Source organism: Phyllostomus hastatus, unplaced genomic scaffold, assembly GCF_019186645.2.
Source record: "Phyllostomus hastatus isolate PE091 unplaced genomic scaffold, TTU_PhHast_1.1 phas_contig_113, whole genome shotgun sequence".
NCBI lineage: Eukaryota > Metazoa > Chordata > Mammalia > Chiroptera > Phyllostomidae > Phyllostomus > Phyllostomus hastatus.
Window position 1 is genome coordinate 9590394 of NW_025333530.1, and position 23693 is coordinate 9614086.

The window sequence follows — 23693 nt, forward strand, 5'->3', positions numbered from 1 at the left end:
TTATTTTGTTCTTTAGATTTTACACATAGGTGAAATCATATGGTATTTGCCTTCATGGTGTGACTTATTTCACTTAGCCTACTACCCCCTAGGTCCACCCATGTTGTCACACTGGTAAGGTGTCATTCTTTTAAAAAAACGTTTTACTCATTATGCTATTACAGTTGTCTTTTTCCCCCACTTTATTCCCCTCTGCCCTGTATCTCCCCTCCCACCAGCATTCCTCGCCCCCCTTACTTCATGTCCATGGGTCCTACATACAATTTCTTTGGCTTCTACATTTCCTATACTATACTTAACCTCCCCCTGTCTATTTTGTACCTACCATTTATGCTACTTATTTCCTGTACCTTTCCCCCCATTCTCTCCCCTTTCCCTCCCTACTGATAACCCTCCAAGTGATCTCCATTTTTGTGATTCTGTTCTTGTTCTTGTTGTTTGTTTAATTTGTTTTTGTTTTAGGTTCAGTTGTTGATAGTTGTGTGTTTGTTGTTCAGAGTTTTGATAATCTTCTTTTTCTTAGATAGATCCCCTTACCATTTCATATAATAAGGGCTTAGTGATGAGGAACTCCTTTAACTTGACCTTATCTGGCAAGTACTTTATCTGCCCTTCCATTCTAAATGATAGCTTTGCCGGATAAAGTAATCTTGGCTGTAAGTCCTTGACTTTCATGACTTTGAATATTTCTTTCCAGTCACTTCTTGCCTGAAAGGTTTCTTTTGAGAAATCACCTGATACTCTTAAGGGGACTCCTTTGTAGGTAACACTCTTCTCTTCTCTTGCTGCTTTTAAGATTATCTCCTTATCTTTAATCTTGGGTAATGTAATTATGATGTGTCTTGGTGTGTGCTTCCTTGGGTCCAACTTCTTTGGGACTCTCTGAGCTTCCTGGACTTCCTGGAAGTCTATTTCCTTTGCCAAATTATGGAAGTTCTCCTTCATTATTTTTTCAAATAAATTATCAATTTCTTGCTCTTCCTCTTCTCTTTCTGGACCCCTATTATTTGGATGTTGGAGAATTTAAAGTTGTCCCAGAGCTTTCTCAGCCTCTCCTCATTTATTTGAATTCTTGTTTCTCTATTCTTTGTGGTTGAATGTTTATTTCTTCCTTCTGCTCCAAATCATTGATTTGAATCCTGGTTTCCTTCCCTTCATTGTTGGTTGCCTGTATATTTTCCTTTATTTCACTTTGTGTAGCCTTCATTTCTTCCTTCACTTTGTGACTGAGCTCAATCAGTTCTGTGAGCATCCTGGTTACCAGTGTTTTGAACTCTGCATCTGACAGGTTGGCTATCTCTTCATCACTTAGTTGTATTTTTTTCTGGAGTGTTGCTCTGTTCTTTTATTTGGGCCATATTTTTTTTTGTTTTAGCATACCTGTTATGTAGTAAGGAGTGGAGCCTTAAGTATTTGCCAGGGCAGGGCAACCCATATCACTGCATTGTCATGCTGTATGTGGGGGAAGGGTCCAAGAGGGAACAATGTTGCTTGCTCAGCTCTCAATGCACTTTCAGTTTCTTCCTCTGTCACCCAAAAGTAAATTGGGCCTTTCTTATGCTGAATCCCAGGTGGGTGAATTTGTGTATGTTCTAGGACCCTGTGGGTCTCTCCAACAAACTCTCCTGTGAAGCCAGGAGTTTCTCCTGCCACTGCAACCCTCAGATTTTTTCAGTCATAGGTTTTGAGGCTTTATTTCTTCATGCTGGAACTGTAGGATGCACCATCTGTCTTGCTCTCCAGTTGTTCCTCCTGATTTATCCACACACAAATGTGGAACTGCCTAGTCCACCACCAACTGCCTTCACCAGCTCCAGTCCTCCAGCCACCCCCTTTTCATGAGTCCTCGCTGCCCAAGTTTCCCATCTCTGCCCCTTCTACTGGTCTGGATGAGTATTTCTTCTTTAATTCCTTGGTTGTCAGACTTCCATACAGTTCAATTTTCTGGCAGTTCTGGTTGTTTTTTGTTTTTAAATTTGTTGTTGTCCTTTTGGTTGTGGGAGGAGGTATAGTATATCTACCTATACTTCCATCTTGGCCAGAAGTTCAGATGTCATTCTTTTTTATGGCTGCATAAAATTCCATTGAATATATGTACCACTTCTTCTTAATCTAATTGTCCACTGATGAGTACTTGGGTTCTATATTTTGGCTATCATAAATAATGCTGCAATGAACATAGGAGTGCATTTTTTTTCAAATTGGTGTTTTGTATTTTTTAAATAAATACCCAGAAGTGGAACTGCTGGGTCATAAGGTAGGTCTATTTTAAATTTTTTGAAGAAATTCTACACTGTTTTTCATAGTGGTTATACTGATTAGCAATTCCACCAACAATCATTTCCTTTTTTCCACATCCTCACCAACTCTGTTGCTTGCTGATTTTTTGATGATAGCCATTCTAACAGGTGTAAGGTGATATCTCATTGTGGTTTTAATTTGCATTTCTTATATAATTAATGACATTGAGCATCTTTGCATATATCTATTGGCCATCTAAATTTCCCCTTTGGAGAAATCTCTATTTAGGCCCACAGCCCATTTTTTAATTGGATTGTGGTGGGGGAGGTCCTGTTAAGCTGTATGAGTTCTTTATAAATTTTGGATATTAGCCCCTTATCAGATATATCATTGGTGAATATCTTCTTCAAAAAACTAGGTTGTCTGCATTTTGTTGATTTTGGTTGCTGTGCAAATTTTTTTTAGTTTGATATAGTTTCATTTGTTTATTTCTTCTTTTGTTTCCCTTGCCCAAGGAGATATATAGAAAAAAAGTATTACTGAGAGTAATGTCAGATAGTTTACTGCCCATGTTTTCTTCTAGAAGTTTTATGTTTTCAGGTCTTTAAGGCTTTAATCGTTTTGAGTTTATTCTTGCAAATGATGTAAAAAACAGGGGTCTAGTTCTTTTTTGTATGTCTCAGTCCAGTTTCCTCAACACCATTTAGTGAATGGATTGTCTTTACCTTATTGTATATTCTTCCTTGCTTTGTTATAAACTAATTGACCACGTAGGCATGGGTTTATTTCTAGACTCTTTATTCTGTTCAATTGATCTATATGTCTGTTTTTATACAAGTATCATGTCATTTTGATTACTGTAGACTTGTAGTATAGTTTGATATCAGGTAGCATGATACCTCCAACTTTGCTCTTCTTTCCTCAAGATTGCTGTGGCTATTTGGGTTCTTTTGTAGTTCCATATAAATTTTAAAATTATTTGTTCTAATTATGTAAAAAATGCCATAGTATTTTGATGGAAATGGCATTAAATCTATAGGTTGTTTCAGGTAGTATGCACATTTTAACTATGCCAATTCTTTATATCCATTAGCACAGTATATGCTTCCATTTGTGTGTATATTCTTCAACTTTGTTCTTCAATGTGTTATTCCAAGTACAAGCCATTTACCTCTTTGACTAAATTTATCCCTGTGAATTTTTTAAAAATTACTTTACTGATGCTCAGTTACAGTTGTCTGCATTTTCTCTCCACCACTCCCCTTCACCCCAGCCAAACCCACCTTCCTCCCTTGCTTCCACCCTCCCCCTTGGTTTTTTCCATGTGTCCTTTATAGTAGTTCTTGAAAAACCCTTCCCCCCACTGTCCCCTCCCCCCTCCTCTCTGGTTACTGTCAGTTTGTTCTTAATTTCAATGTCTCTGGTTATATTTTGCTGGCTTGTTTGTTTTGTTAATTAGGTTCCACTTACAGGGGAGCTCATATGATATTTGTCCCTCACTACCTGGCTTATTTCACTTAGCATAATGCTCTCCAGTTCCATCCATGCTGTCACAAGGGTAGGAGCTACTTTTTCTCTTTCCTGCGTAGAATTCCATTGTGTACATGTACCATAGTTTTTTGATCCACTCATTTGCTTATGGGCACTTAGGTTGCTTCTAGAACTTGGCTATTGTAAATTGTGCTGCTATGAACATTGGGGTGCATAGGTTCTTCTGGATTGGTGTTTCAGGGCTCTTAGGGTATAATCCTAGCAGTGGAACTGATGGGTCAAAACGCAGCTCCATTTTTAGTTTTCTGAGGAAATTCCATACTGTTTTCCACAGTGGCTACACCAGTCTGCATTCCCACAAACAATGCACTAGGGTTCCTTTTTCTCCACATCCTCTCCAACACTTGTTTGTTGCTTTGTTTATGATGACCATTCTGACCAGTGTGAAGTGGTGTCTCATTGTGGTTTTAATTTGCATCTCTCTAATAGCTAGTGATGCTGAGCATCTTTTCATATGTCTCTGGGCCTTCTGTGTGTCCTCCTTGGAGAAATGTCTGTTCAAGTCTTTTGCCCATTTTTAAATTGTTTTTTTTTCTCTTCTTGGAGTGGAGTCATGTGAGTTCTTTATATATTTTGGAGATCAAACCCTTGTCTAAAATATCATTGGCAAATATGTTTTTCCATATAGTTGGTTCTTTTCATTTTAATGCTGTTTTCTTTAGCCATGCTGAAGCTTTTTAGTTTGATGAGTTCCCATTTGTTTAGTCTTTCCTTTATGTCCCTTGTTTTAGGGGACATATCAGTGACGATGTTGCTGCATGGAATGTCTGAGAGTTTCCTGACAATGTTCTCCTCTAGGACTTTTACGGTATCACGACTTACATGTAAGTCTTTTTTCCACCTTGAATTTATTTTTGTGTATGGTGTAAGTTGGTGCTCAAGTTTCATTTTTTTGCATATAACTGTCCAGACCTCACAACACCATTTGTTGAAGAGGCTATTTTTACTCCATTTTATGCTTCTTCCCCCTTTGTCAAATATTAATTGGCCATAGAGACTTGGGTTTATTTCTGGGCTCTGTGTTCTGTTCCTTTGGTCTATGTGCCTGTTTTTATGCCAGTACCAGGCTGTTTTGATTACAGTGGCTTTGTAATACAGTTTCATATCAGGTATTGTGATTGCTCCTGTTTTGTTCTTCTTTCTCAAAACTGCTGCAGCTATTTGGAGTCATTTATGGTTCCATATAAATTTCTGAAATGTTTGTTCTATATCTGTGAGATATGTCATTGGTACTTTAATAGGGATTGCATTGAATTTATAAATCGCTTTGGGTGGGATGGCCATTTTGATGATGTTAATTCTGCCAATCCATGATCATGGTACATGCTTCCATTTGTTTGTCTCTTCCTTAATTTCTTTCTTCAGTGTTGTATAGTTTTCTGAATACAGGCCTTTTACCTCCTTGGTTAGGTTTATTCCTATGTACTTTATTTTTCTTGTTGCTATATCACATGGGATTTTTTCCTGATTTCCATTCCTGATATTTTATTGTCGGTATACCAAAATGCCTTAAATTTCTGAGTATTGATTTTGTATCCTGCTGTTTTGCCAAATTCATTTATTAGGTCAAGTAGTTTTTTGATGGAGTCTATAGGATTTTCTGTCTACACTATCATGTCATCTGCAAACAGTGACAGTTTTGTTTCCTCCTTTCTGATTTGGATGCCTTTTATTTTATTTTTTTTCTTGTCTGATCGCTATGGCTAAAACTTCCAATACTATATTGAGTAGAAGTGGTGAAAGTGGACAGCCTTGTCTTGTTCCTGATCTTAGTGGAAAAGATTTTAATTCTGGTCATTGAGTATGATGTTGGCTATAGGTCTCTCATATATGGCCTTTATTATGTTGAGGAATGCTCCCTCCTCTATTCCCACTTTGCTGAGTGTTTTTATCATATATGGGTGCTGTACCTTATCAAATGCTTTTTCCACATCTATTGATATGATCATGTGATTTTTGTCTTTTGTTTTGTTTATGTGGTGTATTATGTTTATTGATTTGCAAATATTGTACCATCTTTGCATCCCTGGGATGAATCCCACTTGATCATGGTATATGATCTTATTAAGGTATTGCTGGGTGCAGTTTGCCAATATATTCTTGTGAATTTTTTGATGCAATTGCAAATGGGGTTGTTTCTTAATTTCTCTTTCTCATAGTTTGTTATTGGTGTTTAAATATGCAACCATTTTCTAAATATTAATTTTGTGTCCTGCTATTTTACTGAATTCATTTATCAGTTCTAGAAGTTTTTTGGTGGAAACTTTGGGTTTCTCTCCATATAGTATCATGTCATCTGCATATAATAATAGTCTTACTTCTTCCTTTTCAATTTCAATGCATTTATTTCTTCATCATGTCTGATGGTTGTGGCTAGGACTTTCAATATTATGTTGAATAAAAGTGGGGAAAGTAGACATCCTTGTCTTTTTTCTGATCATAAGGAAAAGGCTTTTAGCTTATCCCCATTGAGTATGATGTTAGCTGTGAGTTGGTCATATGTGGCCTTTATCATGTTGAGATATGTTACCTCTATTCCCACTTTGCTGAATGTCTTCATCATGAATTGATACTGTATTTTGTCAAATGCTTTTCTGCATCTATTGATACAATTATATAATTTGTACCCTTTGTTTTGCTTATGTGGAGTATTACCTTAATTGGATTGTGGGTATTGAAACAACCTTGCATCCCAAGAATAAATCCCGCTTGAATGCGCTGTATGATCTTTGTGATGTTATTAAATTTGATATGCTACTGTTTTGTTGAAGATTTTTTCATCTATGTCCATTAGAGATATTGCCCTATGATTTTTGGTTTTCTAATAATGTCTATGTGGAGAGGATAAAGTGGCCACATAGAATGATAAGAGAGCCTCCCCTTCCCTTGGATTTTCTGGAATAGTTTGAGAGACAGGTGTTAATTTTTCTGTGAATGTTTAGTAAAATTCACCTATGAAGCCAACTGGTCCAGTACTTTTGTTTGTTGGGAGATTTTTGATTACTGATTCAATTTCATTGGTAGTAATCAGTCTGTTAAGATTTTGTTTCTTCTTAGAGTCTGTCTTGGAAGATTATAGGTTCCTAGAAATTATTTATTTCTTCCAGATTGTCCAATTTGTTGGCATAAAGTTGTTCACAGCATTTTCTTATAATTCTTTATATTTTGTGTCAGTTGTCACTTCTCTTTCATTTTATATTATATTTATTTGGATGCTCTCCCTTTTTCTTGATGAGTCTGATTAAATGTTTATCAATTTTACCTATCTTTTCAAAGAATCAGCTCCTGGTTTCACTGATCTTTTATATGTTTTGTAGACTCTATTTTGTTTATTTTCACTCTGATTTTATAATTCCTTCCTTCCACTCACTTGGGTCTTTGTTTGGGTCTTTTTGTAATTCTTTAGATGAATGTTTAGATTGTTTGAGTTTTTGTTTGTTTGTTTGTTTGTTTGTTTCTTGAAGTAGGGCTGTATAGCTATAAATTTCTTAAGACTGTATTTTTCTGTGTCCCATAGATTTTAGGTCTTTTTTTTTCACTTTAATTTGTCTCAAAGTAGCTTTTCATTTCTTCCTTGATCTTACTGTTTTGCAATTTATTGCATTGTTTAGCAGCATGTTACTTAGCCCCCATATCTTTGTCTGTGTTTTCTTTTTTTTAGTATCTTGTAATTGATTTCTAGTTTTGTGCCATTATGGTTAGAGAAGATGGCTGACATGATTTCAATCTTCTTAAGTTTATTGAGACTTTAATTGAAATTAAGTTTTACGGCCTACCACATGATCTATCCTGGAAAATGTTCCATGTGCATTTGAAAGAATACATATTCTGTTGCTTTGGGGTGAAATACTCTAAAAATATTAAGTACATCTGGCTTAATGTGTCATTTAAGGCATGGTTTCCTTTGTTTTCTTGTCTGGAAGATCTATCCTAAGATGACAATGAGGTGTTAAAGTCCTCTACTATGACTATTATTGTCTCTCTCTCTCTCTATGTCCATCAATATTTGCTCTTGTGTTGGGCACATAAACATTTATGTGCTCATATAACCCTTGCATACAAGGGTTATATTCTCTTATTGGATTTATCCCTTTATCATTGTAAAATTTCCGTCTTTGTCTCTTGTTATAATCTTTGTTTTAAAGTCTATTTTGTCTGATATAAGTATGCTACCCCAGCATTTTTTCCATTTGCAGGAAATATCTTTTTCCATCCCTTTACTTTTAGCCTGTGTGCATATTTCAGTCCGAAGTGAGTCTCTTATAGGAAGCATATGAATGGGTGTTTTCTATTTCATTCCACCCTATGCCTTTTGATTAGAGCATTTAATTAATTTACATTTAAGCTGATTATTGATAGGTACATAGTTATTGCTATTTTATTATTTATATTTAGAAGCTTTTCTTGCCTTCTTCAACATTTTTGTAATACTTGTTTTATGATAGTGAACACCTTCAGACTTTTCTTGTCTGGGAAGCTCTTTATCTGTCCTTCAATTTTAAAAGATAACCTTGCAGAGTAGAGTAATCTTTGTTGTAGATTCTTGCTTTTGATCACTTTGAATATTTTGTGCTAATTCCTTCTGGCCTGTAAAGTTTCTGTTGAGAAATAAACTGACAGCCTTATGGGTGCTCCCTTGTAGGTGGTTAATTGCTCTTCTCTTGCTGCTCTAAAGAGTCTCTCTCTTTTTTTAATTCACTCTTTTAAAATAGATTTTATTTACTCATTTGAGAGGGGAAGGAGGGAGAAAAAGAAGATGAGAACCAGTGAAGTATGAGAGAAATTTTCATCAGTTGGAGCCCCTTTGCATCTTGACCAAGGACTGAACCTGCAACCCAACCATGTCCCCCAACCCAGAATCCTTCACTTTGCCAGAGGGCCCCCAACCAAGCCACATAGTCAGGATTGTTATTTATCAATAAGTTTAAATCCTTAAGGGGTACAGCATTACACAGATTCTGTGTCCAATGGCCTTAGCAGAAAGGTTGCTTCAGAATTTAGCATGCACCATGCCATCGTTTCCATGAGCACGAGTTACCTTTCCCAGATTACTCTAGTTTTGTTTGGTTTACCACCAGGAGTCACTGTGCTGTTCTTTGCTTTGTACACATAAGCACATCTCTTGACTAGATAGAATTCAGTTTCATCTCAAGCATAAACACCTTCTCTTTTAAGAAGAGCTGTGTGCTCCCTCTGGTTCCACAGACCCCATTTATAGCCAGCAAAAATGGCCTTGGACCACAGCCTTCCAGACATATTTGTTGTTGCAGAAGTCCTGATCCTGGCAGGCTCCACAGGCTTCAAGATGGCAAAAAAGAAAAGTGAGCAAGAGTCTCTTTTTATCTTTTAACCTTTGACATTTTAATTATGATGTGTCTTGGTGTGGTCCTCTTTGGGTTCATCTTGTTTCTGCTTCTCTGCACTTCCCAGACTTGTGTGTATATTTCCTTGCCTAGATTAGGAAAGTTTTTATCATTATTTCTTCAGATAGGTTCTCAATCCCTTACTCTCTCTCTCTCTTCTCTTTCTGGCACCCCTACAAGGCAAATGTTGTTATGTTTCTTGTTGTTTCAGAGGTCCCTTAAAATATCCTCATTTAACTTATTTCTCTTCCTGCTGTTCTAATTGGGTATTTTCTGCTACCTTGTCTCCCAAATTGCTGATTCCGTTTTCTGCTTCATCTAATCTGCTATTGATTCCTTCTAGTTTTTTTCTTTATTTCAGGTATTGTATTCTATATTTCTGACTAGTTCCTTTTTTATTTCATTTTTTATGTTTCTTCTCTCTTTATTGAAGTTCTCACTAAGTTCTTCTACTCTTCCCCTAAGTTCATTGAGCATTGTTATAACCAGTGTTTTGAAAATATCTAGTCAATTTCTTGCCACCATTTAATGTGTTTTTATGGAGTTTTCTCCTGTTCTTTTTACTTGTGGCATGTTTCTTTGACTCCTCATTTGGCTTCTATGTGTCAGTCAGATCTGCTTCATCTCCCAGTTTTAGCAAGGTGGCTTTATATAATAGGTGACCTGTGGTGTCCAGTGTTGCCGTCTCCCTGGCCACCTGCCCTGAGTACTCCAGGATTATTGTATAGGTTGTGTGTGCCCTCCTGTTGTAGTTGAGACTTGATTGCTGTTGTACATCAGTGGGATGGGTTGATCCTCAGGCTGACTCACTGTGAGAACTGGCCACAACCACAGTGTATGAGCTGCTCTTTAGGGATTGACCCATGGACTGCATATTGCCCCAGTAGGCTCTGGTACTTGCCGAGACTATCCTTTGGGTGTGCTTTTTGTAGAACTAATAGGGTGGTTCTCTGTTATTGCCTCAAGCTGGCCACTTAGTTTGTTTGGTCTGGAGCCTCTGGGAGGGACTCTAGTGCAGACGAAGGTCAGCTACTGCCTGAGACCAGCCCAGGCCTACCTGGTAGGCACTACAAAGCAATTTGTGGTTTGTTGCTGCCTGTGATGGGCCTGCAGGTACAAGGAACAGTCCACAATGCACACAGAGACTGGCAGCCACCATTACTGGGTTTGGAGCCACACAGCAGAAGGCGCAGAGCACCCTGAGGCCTGCTACCACCTGCTGGCTGCCTATGAAGCTCGGCCACTTAACTCAGGTAGTTCATGAGCTAAGTGAAGCAGGGTCATAAGGAGTCACCAAGGTGATGCAAGTATTGTTCACTAAGTTAATGCAGATTCAGATTGGGCCTTTCATCAAAAGGCGAAAGGCACACTGGTGCCAGTCACCACCTGCAGGGCCTGTGGACCTTTGAGAGTTTTTAAGAAAGACTGCAGTATGGTCTGTGGCTGGTTGCTTGCTGCTGAAAGAGCCTCTGGTAGTGCATGAGTTAGGTAGGGTGGGATCTCAAGGAGTTGTCAGGGTGAGGTGGGTGGTGTTCACCAGGCTTTGTAATTTAGATTTGGCTTTGTGGGACAAAGGCTCGACACAGGAACAATGCCAACTGTCCTTCCAGCCCTTGCCTTGAAACCACATGATTAAGTTTCTCCCTGTATGTCTCTGGAGGCCACAAGCTGCTATCCCTTCTCTGCAGCCCAGAGGGAGTTCCTGTGAGCAAGTGAGTCTGTGCATGAGCCTTTTAGGAGGATGCCTGTGTTCCCAGCAACTTTCCCTCTTACCCGGACAGACAAAATCCCTGCTGATTTTCATAGCCAGGTGTCATGGAGCTAGAGGTTCCTCTTTCTAGCATTGGTGCTCCATGCTAGAGGCCTGGTGTGGGGCTGGCCCTCCTTTTCCTCATGGGTAATCTCTGCAGCTGAGATATCCCTCCTGATTTTTATCTGCCAAACAAGGGTGTGGGACCAGCCTATTCAGTGTCTCTGCCTCTCCCACCACTCTTGACATGGCTGCTTCTTTGTATCCTTAGTTATAGGACTTCTGTTTAGCTGGTCTTTAGATAGTTCTTAGGTGGATTGTTCTATAATTTAGCAGTACTTTTGATGTGGTCATGGGAGAAGACAAGCACATTTACCTCCTCTGCCATTTTGACCAGAACCCAGAAATGTGGATTTTAATCCCATCTATTCTGTTTAAAGGTTAGTGACATTGGACACATCACAGCTCTTTTGAGTTATAGTTTTCTCATCTGTAAAATATAGATAAAAATATTGTTTCATTCACAAGATTAAACGAGATGATTTGTAACAGTATAAGTCAATGATTACCAGATAAGATATAGATTCCTGGAAGGAAATATACATACAAGTACAGGAAATGCAGAGTCCCAAACAAGGGACTTTGGATGAATCCAAAGAGGCTCACACCAAGACACATCATAATTAAAATGGTAATGGTTAAAGACAAAAACAGAATCTTAAGAGCAATAAGAAAAACACAGTTATTTACCAACAAGGGAGCTCCCATAAAATTGTCAGCTGATTTATCAACAAAAACTTTACAGGCCAGACAGATTGGCACAAAATATTCAAAGGGATGAAAAGCAAAGGTCTACAACCAAGATTACTCCACCCAGTAAAGCTATCATTTAAAATTGAAAGAGACAGAGCTTCCCAGACAAGAAAAAGTTAAAGAAGTTCATGACCACCAAGCCAATATTATAAGTAATATTCAAGGGACTTCTTTAAGAAGGCAAAAAAGTACATAAATATAAATAATAAAATAGAAATAACTATGTACCTATCATATAATCACTTTAAATGTAAATGAATTAAATGCTTCAATCAAAAGATATAGGGTGTTCAATGGATAAGAAAACAACACCCATACATATGCTGCTTACAAGGGACTTCAGATTGAAAGATGCACATAGACTGGAAGTAAAAGGATGAAAAGAGATAGTTCATGCAAGTAGGGACCAAAAAAAAAGCGGGAGTAGCAATATTTATATCAGACAAAATAGACTTTAAGATTTCATTTATTTATTTAATTTTAGAGAGAGGGGAAAGGAGGGAGAAAAAGAAGGAGAGAAACATCGATGCTAGAGAAAAACATCGATTGGTTACCTCTCGCATGCACCCCAGCCAGGGATGGATCCTGCAACCTAGGCATGTGACCTGACTGGGAATCAAACCAGTGAGGGCCAAACAAAATAGACTTTAAAACAAAGGCTATTTTACAAGAGACAAAGAAGGACCTAGTAATGTCACTTCTGGGTGTTTATTCAAAGAAACCCAAAACATTAATTCAAAAAGACATATGCATCCCTATGTTCATTGCAGCATTATTTACAATAGCCAAGATGTGGAATTGTCTCCATCAGTAGACAAACAGATAAGAATATATATATGGCAAAGGGATTAAGATGTGCAAATTGCCAGTTATAAAAACAGTCACAGGGAGGTAAAATACAGCATATGGAATATAGTCAACAATATTGTAATAACTATGTATGGTGTCAGATGGGTACTAGACTTATCAGGGTGATCACTTTGGATGTTATATAATTATCTAATCACTATGTTGTATACCTAAAACTAATATAATATTGCATGTCAACTATAATTGAAAAATAAAAAACTATTAAATAATGAATACTCCCTCTCTTCAAAAATTTCCCATGCCTGGCTGGCATAGCTCAGTGGATTGAGCTCGGGCTGTGAACCAAAGTGTCGTAGGTTCGATTCCCAGTCAGGGCACATGCCTGGGTTGTAGGCCATGACCCCCAGCAACCGCACATTGATGTTTCTCTCTCTCTCTCTCTCCCTCCCTTCCCTCTCTGAAAATAAATAAATAAAATCTTTTTAAAAAAATTCCTGTGGCTCCCTCCACTGCTTACTAAATAAAGCCTAATTTCCCTAGATGACCACTCAAGTCCCTTCCAGACTCATCCTTACTCATTGCTCACATACTTAAGCCTGAAATGACATCACTTGTTTTCTAGCGCACTGTCTCTTCTGCCATTTCACATGCTGCAATGGTCCCCAGCCCCATCTCTGTTTTAGGAGATAATACTCAGCCTCAATTCAAGGACTATCTTAATCTCCATCTCCTCCATGACTGCATCTCTCATCATCACCAACTGGAAGCATTCTTTCTTCTGCTATTACAAATTTCATTTGTGCTACTTGTATGATTCACCACATAGCATCTCATACCATCCCCACAGTTCTTTGAGGTGAAGTAATTTATGTCCATGTATTACTTCCCCTGTTAGATTGAAAGCTCTCAGGGGTAGAAATCATGCCTTATATGTATTTGCATGCCCCAGTTCCCAACATTGACCAGTGCAAGATGTTTCTCCTGCCTTTCCCTAGTTTACAGACCTCTATGCCTCCTTTAAGATCCAGATCAAATGCCAACTCCTCTATCTCCTCCAGGCAGAGCCAATTCATCTTTTTTTCCTTCTGTAGGACTGTGCAACATATATCTGCCTCCTTACCCTACCCAGGAGGCAGTGTTATAGTTGAGAGCACACACTCTCCGATCTTTCTGTCTGGGTTCACAACTCAGAACTGTCATTCAAAAAACCTGTGTAACATTGAGAAATGTATTTAACCTCTATATTCCTGTTTCTTCATGGTACCTATGCTAGCAAATGAGTTAACATATGTAAATCATTTAACACAGTGATGAACAGATATATTATTAACTGCTAAATAAATGTTAGCTATTAATATTGTTACCTGATTCTAAGCTCCTTGAAAGCATGATCTGTGTCTTGATTTTTATATATGTTTGTGGATTGCATGAATAAATAAGATTTAGCATTCAATAAATATTAGTTGGTTGGTTGATTGAATAGATGAATAGATGGATGAGTGGTCCAGTAGGTATTCTGTTGCCATTTGGTTGCATGAATAAGTGAATCAGTAGATACTCAATACATGTTGACTGGTTAATTCATTGCTTAAAATAAATGAGTGAATGAGGAAATGAATAATAGGCATTTAATAAAAAGGTTGGTTGTTTGCATGGTTGAATGAACAAACAGATTTTCCACAAACAGCAGATGTTTCATAAATGTTGACTGGTTGAGTAAATGAACAAATATCCCTAATATATAACAATTGCCTGGAGCAAAGCCAGAAAGGACACAGCTAAGAGCATTGGTGGAGGTGAGGTGATAGAGTATGCCCCCCAATAACTACCTCACAGACAGTTTTCTTGTCCCCACCATTTCTGAAGCTCTCCCCCACACCTAACAGCTGCTTCTGCATGTTACCTGGGGCTACAATATGGGGGATATGGGAACCTGGGGGTAGGAAGAGGGCTGTAGATGAGCTAGACCCACCCTCTTCTTCCCACTCAGCTTTGGACCACTTCATCCTGGGCCCTTGTTCCCAGCACTGGCCTCCATGCCCCACCCCCAGTGAGTAGGGGCCTGTACCTCAGAGCACATTAGGAGCAGATGCTATGTTACCTCGGTCCCCAGGGTCAGGCATATACTAATTGGCTCCCACATCCTCGGCCCCATTCCCTGGCCCTGCTTTTCCCTTGAGGCGGTACCAGCAACACACATTTCTAGTTAATGAATTATTTTGCAACACACTTGGAAAAGCATGAACTAGAAATCTTACACATGTTGGAGAATTTTGCCATTTCCATTAAATATGCCATTCATTTGGTGGGTAATTAAATGTGCAATAATGGGCTCTAATTTCCATCTTAAATGACTTCCTAATAGCAGCAGAAAGGGAGATTCAGGGAGTAATTTTCTGGAAGAGGTTTTTTTCCCCCTAAAGCTTTTTAGCACATAGAAGAAGGAGGAATTGAGTAAAATAGAGTTGGTTTCTCTACTGCTCTACGTGTGAGTGTGTCTGCAATTTTCCCCCTTGGGGAAAGAGACTAGATGCTGTAACCTAACAGCAAATGCCACCCCAAGGCCCTAATCCAGCCTAGAGATTGCTGTCTGGCAGTCTTGGCGTGGCATGGACAGGTTAAGCAGCAACAGGAGCTGGTGGTGTGGTGGGGAGGAGGCATCTCTGCAGACCCCACAGACCCCACATTTGTGCAGAAACCCTAAATCTGAAAGCAGGAAGCCTTCCATCACCTCTCTACCCTTCCCATGCTGTATATACATGTGTGCTGTATGTGAGCATGAATATACACACACAAGCAAGGAATTCACCTTCTAACTCTAGAAGCCCCAGTCTGAGCCAGCTACGGGGAGGAAACCAGGAAGCAAGAGGGACATGAAGTGGGCCATGTCACACAAGGAACAAAAAGCACCAGGTATGTAACAGCCCCTCCTGAGGAAGCCACGTGGGCTTAGAAATTGGATACACCTGGGTTCAAATTCAACCTCCACCACTTGCTGTGAGAATATAGTTTAGTTACCTAGCCTCTCTGAGCCTCAGTCTTCCCATGTGTAAGATAGCAGTAGTCAAACACAACTCAGAAGTTAATAGTTACAGTCAAAGGCTAGATCATGTATAAAGGACCTAGTATAGCCCTGGCATACAGTAGCAACATCTCACTAGATTAGATTCCCTCTTGCCTTCTCTTCCTTGCCTGACATTGAGAACAAGACTTGCCTGCATCAATGTGCAATGTGAGAACTTCTAGGGCCCCAAGAGTACCACTCATCCTCTGAGAGATGAGCCGTGATTCCTTGCCACTCAATAGCATCATCCCTTGGACCATCTTACACTCTGTTTTACCCCTGTCTTCATCCCATCTCTAGGACACCCTCTGCATTTCAGAGGGAATTAGTCTTTCAGCCTTTCTCCAGGCAGGGCTGAGACTGTGGGAGGCAGAGAGTTCAGAAAGAACTGTGCTCCTGGCACAAAGGTAGCACAAATGAGGGAAGGCAAAAAAGTCCAAGGCTGGTCCTTACTTTTGCTGCATGCCTGTGGTGAGTTCCTGGACCTCCTGGTCGTCCCTTAGACACATTCCTTCCTTCGTAGAATTTTTAGGGGCTGATGCCAGAGGGCACCAGGCAGGGCTCTCCACTCCCACTGCCAAGAATGTAGAGGGCCCAATGGAAGGGCTGTCACTACCCTGTGGCTCCCAGATCCTGGGTTTCTTCTCAGCTTGGCAGAGCCTCCAAGAGTGGATGAGGGTGCTAAGAGGGGCTTGAGGGCCTAAATTAGGCTGTCTCCCCACTTCTCTGGCTGGTCTCCACCCAGGGCATCTGGAAAAGAGATAAGGGAATAATTCTGAGGATTCTCCCAGTGTATCTTGGGATCTCAGAACAGGAAATGGACTGCATAATAACTCAACTGGAAGTAGGCCTGGGGTAGAGGTGGGAGTGAGACAAAATGCAAAGAAATTATTTGGTTGACTCAAAGCAGAGGCTCCACTCAAATTAAAAACTAGATATGGGTGAACATGTGCTGGGAATGAAGGTAGTGTCCTTTATGAGGCAACAGCAGACTAGAATGACAAGGGACCCAAAGGACAGTTATACCCAGCTATAGGGCTCCATTCAGTGAGGTAAAGGGGGCAGCCTACAACTCCCTGAAGCCACTCAGGGTCTACTCTGAAGTTCTTTCATTTATTTATTCTTTTAAGCACTCACTCTTCAGTCACTCAATTACTCAACCAGTATTTCTGGATTGTCAACTTTATACAAAGCAAACTATTCACATGGTAAATTCATAGGTTTTAGAGGCAGACAGACCTGATTTGATTCTCTATTCTGTTATTACTGATTGTATGGCTTTGGCAAATTACTTGAGGTCTCTGAGCCTCAGTTTCCACATCACTAGAATAGGACTGTTGTGAAAACTTATTGAGAAAATACCTACAAAGTGCTTAGCATGATGACTAGCACATAGTTTTGCATTAACTAAAAAATTGATCAGAGTTGTTCTTATGAATGCAACGTGCTAGACCTTAAGACCTTAAGATACGCAAACATTCAGATATCCCCTTGGGCAATCAGTGCATAAAGCATAATTTATATAAAATTATGTCCCCAAGGAAAAAATGTTCTGCTTTTATTGCCTACAGCATCCATGGTAAGGTTTTACCCATGATAAGAGCTCAGTAGCTGTTTGATAAATGGAGTTAAATTCCTTAATGGCCAATGACAAACCATTTCAGTGATGACCAATAATGGACACTATTACCTTAAATAGAGGCATTGGGATAGAGAGGTAGCAGTTTAAGCATGGTGATTAATTAACACAGCCCCAAACTTAGACTAGCCATGAAATCTAGGGTTGGATAGTCCCCAAAGGTTGCCTTCATGGTGTTTAAAGAAAAAGGACATAAAGCATTACATGTAGGCAGTTAGGAATTAGTAGTACAGCATTCATCTCTTATCTTTTGTGCAATACTGAATCCTTTCTGGGGGAATGTTGATGTGCAAAGCAACTCCAGCTTGTGAGGAGAAAAGGGAGTGGCACTGAGGAGGAGCCAGGCAGAACTCATAAGATCATAGGGTCTCAAACAAGCGCAGAGGCTCCTCCTATAACCCAAGACTATGAGGGCAGGAAGGGACTTCAGAGATCACCCTCATCCTCCCCACTCATCTAACAGATAAGAACACAGTTTCGTGACTTAGTCAATGCCACTAGCTGACTAGTGACAGGGCTGGGACAACATGCATTCTCCTGACTCCACTTTGAGATCTTTCCACTATACCTGGCTGTTGTCTTTTCTAAATGTGAATTCACCAGAGGCAAGCAGATAACTGCTTTCCTCCCCATCCTAGCCAGAGGGACCCCAAGAGCATTGCTTAGCAAGAAAGGGCCAAACACAACTCCCTTTTTTAATTTTACTTTTCAGTTATAGTTTACATTCATTATTTTGTATTAGTTTCAGGTGTATACACAACTTTGTATTAGAAGCCAACCACTGGGGCATATCCACCTCCAAATGGATCCCAGCCAAAGCAGCTCTTCTTTACTCCCCTCGACCACCCCCTCCACACTGGCTTTTGAAGTAATCTTGTTAAGCATGTCTTCATCTGCAATTAGGCCAGCTGTACAGGGGAATCTGTCCTAGAGATCATTAGAGCTCCACCTGCTTTTAATAGTGAAGACAATCTGAGGAATATTTAAGTGAGTCACAGTTCAGCTGCCACATTTAAAAATTAAAAAGGAGGATGGGGACTGAGGGAGTGCCCCAGGGTGAAGCTCTCCAAGGAGCGTCTTCTACAAGAAACCAAACTTACGTGAATCCACACAGACCTCTCCACTGCCCTCTGTTCATGGCCCCAGCCCATCCAGAAGATACTGGTCAGCAGTGTGCTTCAAAAAAGTGAGGACTATGCAGGGGTCCTTCAGGGCATAAAGAAATGGAAGTTGAAGAATGTAAAGCTACCTGTGGACTAGCCCCATCTGGATCTAGTCTCTACCCCGTCTACCTCCTCAGAGTCCAGCTAACCTCCCCCTGCTCTCACCCTGCCCTAACCCACAGTCCCAGCCCACCTCTTCGAAGAGGGCTATCTACTCTGCCTTGTTCTTTCTGACAACACTGCAAAGTTTCAGGTGATAATTAAAGGACTTCTTCCACTATTTTATAACCAGGAACCAGATCTCAATGTGTCATAAGCATTTAATAAATAAGTGTTAAATAACTCTTAAGCACTAGCATTCATTTCCTTGATAATTTTATAGTTTAATTCTGTCATATCCATTCTTTGCTTAAGTATTTATGACACTTTAGAAAATGAAAGTTCAAATCAGTGAGGACGCTTTGCCCAGGACTGCCCTGTTGGGAGCTGGAAAAGCTAGAAATTTGGCACATGAGGTGCCTGCTCTCAGTTGGGGAGGCTCACAGCATTTAAAAGGAACTCTCTCCCATGCTCCAGGACCTACTGTGGCACCATATGCATAGTAGGCACTCATTAGGCAAGAAACCAACTTAGAGGAAAAAAGGAAAAATACAGGACAAATTCATCAGTGGAATCAAGGGTTAGGCTATGTGAGCCAGTGCTCAGATATTCATGGAAGGGGGAAACTAGGGGACATGAAGAAGCCTGAGATGCTGCATGAAAGTGGAGCCCTTCATTAGACCCTGAAGAAAGGTTACAATTTGGTAAGATGAAGGATTTGGTTCTTCTAAAGGTGAAATCCAGGACATGGGAAATGGAAGCAAGGACACATTTATTTATTGAGCAACTATTATGTGTCAGGCACCATGCCAGCTGCATCACAGCCATAACAGCTCATTCCATAGAAGAAAGAATGAGCACAAAGTGGGGAAACAGACCAGACCAACACAGGGCCCAGGTAGGAGAGAAATGAATGAGAGAAGGTGTCAGAGGAACTCAGGTTAAGCAGATCTTAAACACCAGGCTAGGGTCACCCCTGACCTCTCCCATGTGTTTGTTACAGCACTATTTTGTGATGGCTTAGTTATTTATGCTAGGCTGTGAGCACCTTGAGGACAGGGACTATTTCACACATCCCTCCAATAGTTCCCAGGCTTTGTACATCAGAATCTGGGAGGGCTCATTAAAACACCAACTATAGGGCACCCCACCCACAGCATCCAACTCAGTAGGTCTTGGGTTAGGCCTGAGTTGTTGCATTTCTGATAAGTTCCCAATCTTACAAATGGTCCCAGTGATTCTTACTTTGTTGAATTTTTTGTGGGGTTTTCCTTCCACATGGAGTAGAGATAACTTGTGTGACCAATAGGGGATTGTGGAAGTGATGGTTATGAAAGAAACCGCAGCTTGCCACTTATGCCCTTGGATTTTCACTCAGGAAGTCAGTGCCATGTTCTGAAAACAGCAGCATTGTGGAGAGATGCACAAAGGTTAGAACTGAGGCTCCCACCAATACACCAGCACCAGCTTGCCAGCCATGTGACCAGGCTACCTTGGAAACAGATCTTCCCGTTCTAATCAAGACTTCAGATGATTGCAACTTTGGCCAAATATTTTGACTTCTACTTTATTTTTCTTAAGTACTGTTTATTGATTATGCTATTAGTTTTCCCAATTTTTCCTTCTTTATCCCCCTCCACCCTGCCCCCCTCCAACCCTCCAGCATTCCCCCCACCTTAGTTCATGTCCATGGGTTATACATATAAGTTCTTCGAGTCCTCTTTCCTATACCATTTTTTATCTTTCCCCATCTATTTTACACCTACTAATCATGCTTCTTCTTCCCTGTACCTTTTCCCCTCTATTCCTCCCTTCCCCCTCCCCACTGAACTCCCTCTGTGTGATGTCCATTTCTCTGATTCTGATCCTGTTCTAGTTGTTTGCTTAGTTTTTGTTTTCCTTGTTCTTCTTTTCTTTTAGGTTCATTTGTTGATAGTTCTAAGTTTGTTGTCATTTTATTGTTCATATTTTTTATCTTCTTTTTCTTAGATAAGTCTCTTTAATAGTTTATATAATAATGGCTTGGTGATGATGAACTCCTTTAACTTGACCTTCTCTGGGAAGCACTTTATCTGCCCTTCCATTCTAAATGAAAGTTTTGCTGGATAGAGTAATCTTGGATGTAGTTCCTTGCCTTTCATGATTTCAAATACTTCTTTCCAGCCCCGTCTTTCCTGTAAGGTTTCTTTTAAGAAATCAGCTGATAGCCTTATGAGAACTCCTTTGTAGGTAACTGTCACCTTATCTCTTGCTTCTTTTATGATTGCCTCTTTGTCTTTAAACTTGAGTAACTTAAGATAATGTGCCTTGATGTGTTCCTCTTTTGGGTCCAACTTCTTTGGGACTCTCTGGGTTCCCTGGACTTCCTGGAAGTCTATTTCCTTTGCCAGATCGGAGCAGTTTTCCTTCATTATTTGTTCAAATAAGTTTTGAATATCTTGCTGCTGTTCTTCTCCTTCTGGCATCACTGTAATTCAGATGTTGGAACATTTCAGGTTGTCCCAGAGAATCCTCAGCCTCTCTTCATTTTGGGGGATTCTTGTTTCTTCATTCTGATCCAGTTGGATGTTTATTTCTTCCTTTTGTTCCAAATCATTGCTTTGAATCCTGGTTTCCTTCTTGTCACTATTAGTTCCCTGAATATTTTGCTTTATTTCATTTTGGGTATCTTTAGTTTATTCTTTCATTTTTTGACCACGCTCAATCAGTTCTGTGAGTATTTTGATTACCAGGGCTTTAAATTCTCCATCAAATAGGTTGTCAATCTCCTCATCACTTAGTTCTCTTTCTGAGGTTTTGCTCTGTTCTTTCATTTGGGCCCTATTTATTTGTCTTGGTGCAGCTGATAGGTTGTAAGGGGGTGGGGCCTTAAGTATTCACCAGGGCAGGGCAACCCTCTTTGCTGCTCTACAGCACTGCTGGTCTGGTTGTTCTGGTTTATTTTTTTCTTTAATTCCTTGGTTGTCAGAGTTCCATGCAGTTTGATTTTCTGGTGATTTTGGTTGTTTATTGATTTTAGATTGGTTGCTATCCTCTTTTTGGTTGTGTGAGGAAGTGAAGGGTTTCTACCAATGCTTCCCTCTTGGCCAGAATTCCTTGACTTCTACTTTATGATAGACCTTAATCCAGAACCTACAGAAACTATGAGGAATCATAAATGGTTATGGTTGTTTTAGGGCTACTAAGTTTTGAGGGATTTGTCAGGTAGTCATAGATAAATCAATATGCCAGATGAGGCTGATACTGCTGGTCTGGGACCACACTTGGAGAATGGCTGCACTATTTTAATCCTTGTACCTACTATATGCCTGGCATATTGACTGCAGTCAATATGCATTTTTTAAATTCATTAATGAGTGCATGAGTGGGTGACTGGTGAATGAAGATGAGACTTAAAGCTACAAATATTGGAGAACCATTGAGTTAAGAATGATGTGACATCAGAGATACTTGGGGATATTTCTTAAGAAAGGTCTATGGAACCATGGTTTGCTGAGTGGCCCTGTCAGCAAAATTGCCAGCTTAGACTGCAGCCTCCCCTCTAATCTCCAACGCCTCCACCCAAGCACCTGGCAGGCAAAGGAGCCTAAGCATGGGACTGCTATGTCTGGTTCTCCTTGCAGCCTGCCAGAACATCCACCTGCTGCCTGCATTTTTATGTCCATCAGGGATCATTCACCCCTCTCTCTGCTCTCCTTTGTTGGCACTTATCCCCCACATTTGGTCCAGCCCTCCTCTCTCATATCTGCTTCTGCATGAAATCTGTTGGGATATGTTGTTTGGGTTGATATATATGCAGAAAATCCAGTCTCACACAAAGCTGTGGTTGGAAAATATGGGAGTATATTAATAACCTTTCAGATCATGGTGGATACTCTTTTTTGATACTTCATCAAAACTAAAGAAGACATAGTTTCTTAAAGGTCAGTTGCAATATAGAGCCTGAAACCATACCAGTGAACTTTTCATACTCTGTTACTTAAAATCTCCTGGTCTATCAGTACTTCAACTGAATCATTTATCCATGCATGAATATGTAACATCATGTCTTGGTCATTTGAAAAATACTGGTTTACTGAATAATGTAAATTTTTCAAATGGCATGTTTTATTATACAATATTTTAAAAGCCACAGATTCAGATCACCACCAATCAGAAAAATCTTTACTATTAGGTTAGTGAGGTCAAATGTCAAAACATCAGAAAATTGAAAGGCATGATTAAACAAGTGCTGATTCATTTACCTGCCTCCTCCTTCCTGTAGCATAGTGTCTGTCACATAGTGGTCACTCCATGGGTGCTTGCAGAGCAGACAAAGAGGAGAGCATAGGAAAAGCAGGTAGGTTTCTGAGGTACCCAATGGAAGGTGGTGTTGATCAGATCATTTTGACAGGCAGTGGAGAGTAAGCCTAAGGTGCAGGTAATAGCAAAGTGGTGTGCTGAAGAGGGGTGAAGGGTCTTCAGGGCAAATAGTGTTTTAAGAGGGGCAGTTTCAGTGTGACACCCCCCTCCCCACCCCATGACATGAGAAACAGGACAGCTGGGTGGCCAGGAGGGCTCCAAAGCCTCCCAGCCTCCTTAGCTGCAGTGCTCAGCCCCATGACATGCCTCCCCAGGGGTCTACAGAGACCCATCATTTTCTCCCAAATTTGCCAACACTGCCCTCCTACCCATCCAATTCTGAAATGACTTGAAATGCCCAGGATTCTGCATTGGCAGTCCCCATCCCAGGTGACTGACTCATACCTGCCCTCCCTGGAGCTTGGCAGGCTGTCCAGGCCTTGAATCAAAAAATCAATCTTTCTTTCTTTCTTTCTTTCTTTCTTTCTTTCTTTCTTTCTTTCTTTCTTTCTTTCTTTCTTTCTTTCTTTCTTTCTTTCTTTCTTTCTTTCTTTCTTTCTTTCTTTCTTTCCCTCCTTCCCTCCCTCCCTCCCTCTCTCTCTCTCTCTCCTCCCTCCCTTCCTTCCTCCCTCCCTCCCTCCCTCCCTTCCTTCCCTCCCTCCCTCCCTCCCTTCTTTCCTCCCTCCCTCCCTCCCTTCCTTCCTTCCTTCCTTCCTTCCTTCCTTCCTTCCTTTCCTATGCTGGCACAAAAAAAAAGTTTGGCCTCTTAGATGGAGTTTTCCCCGTTTTTCCCCACAAAAACCAGAATCTAAAAGGAATTGTAAGTGACTCTCCTCTTGGCTGAATAGTGAGATCTTCC

The 23693-nt window shown here is 40.2% G+C and overlaps 1 pseudogene; it reads right to left on the reverse strand.

The window, feature by feature from the left end:
* Positions 1 to 8716: 8716 nt before the first annotated feature.
* On the reverse strand, positions 8717 to 9048 carry LOC123819983 (annotated as a pseudogene).
* Positions 9049 to 23693: the final 14645 nt, after the last annotated feature.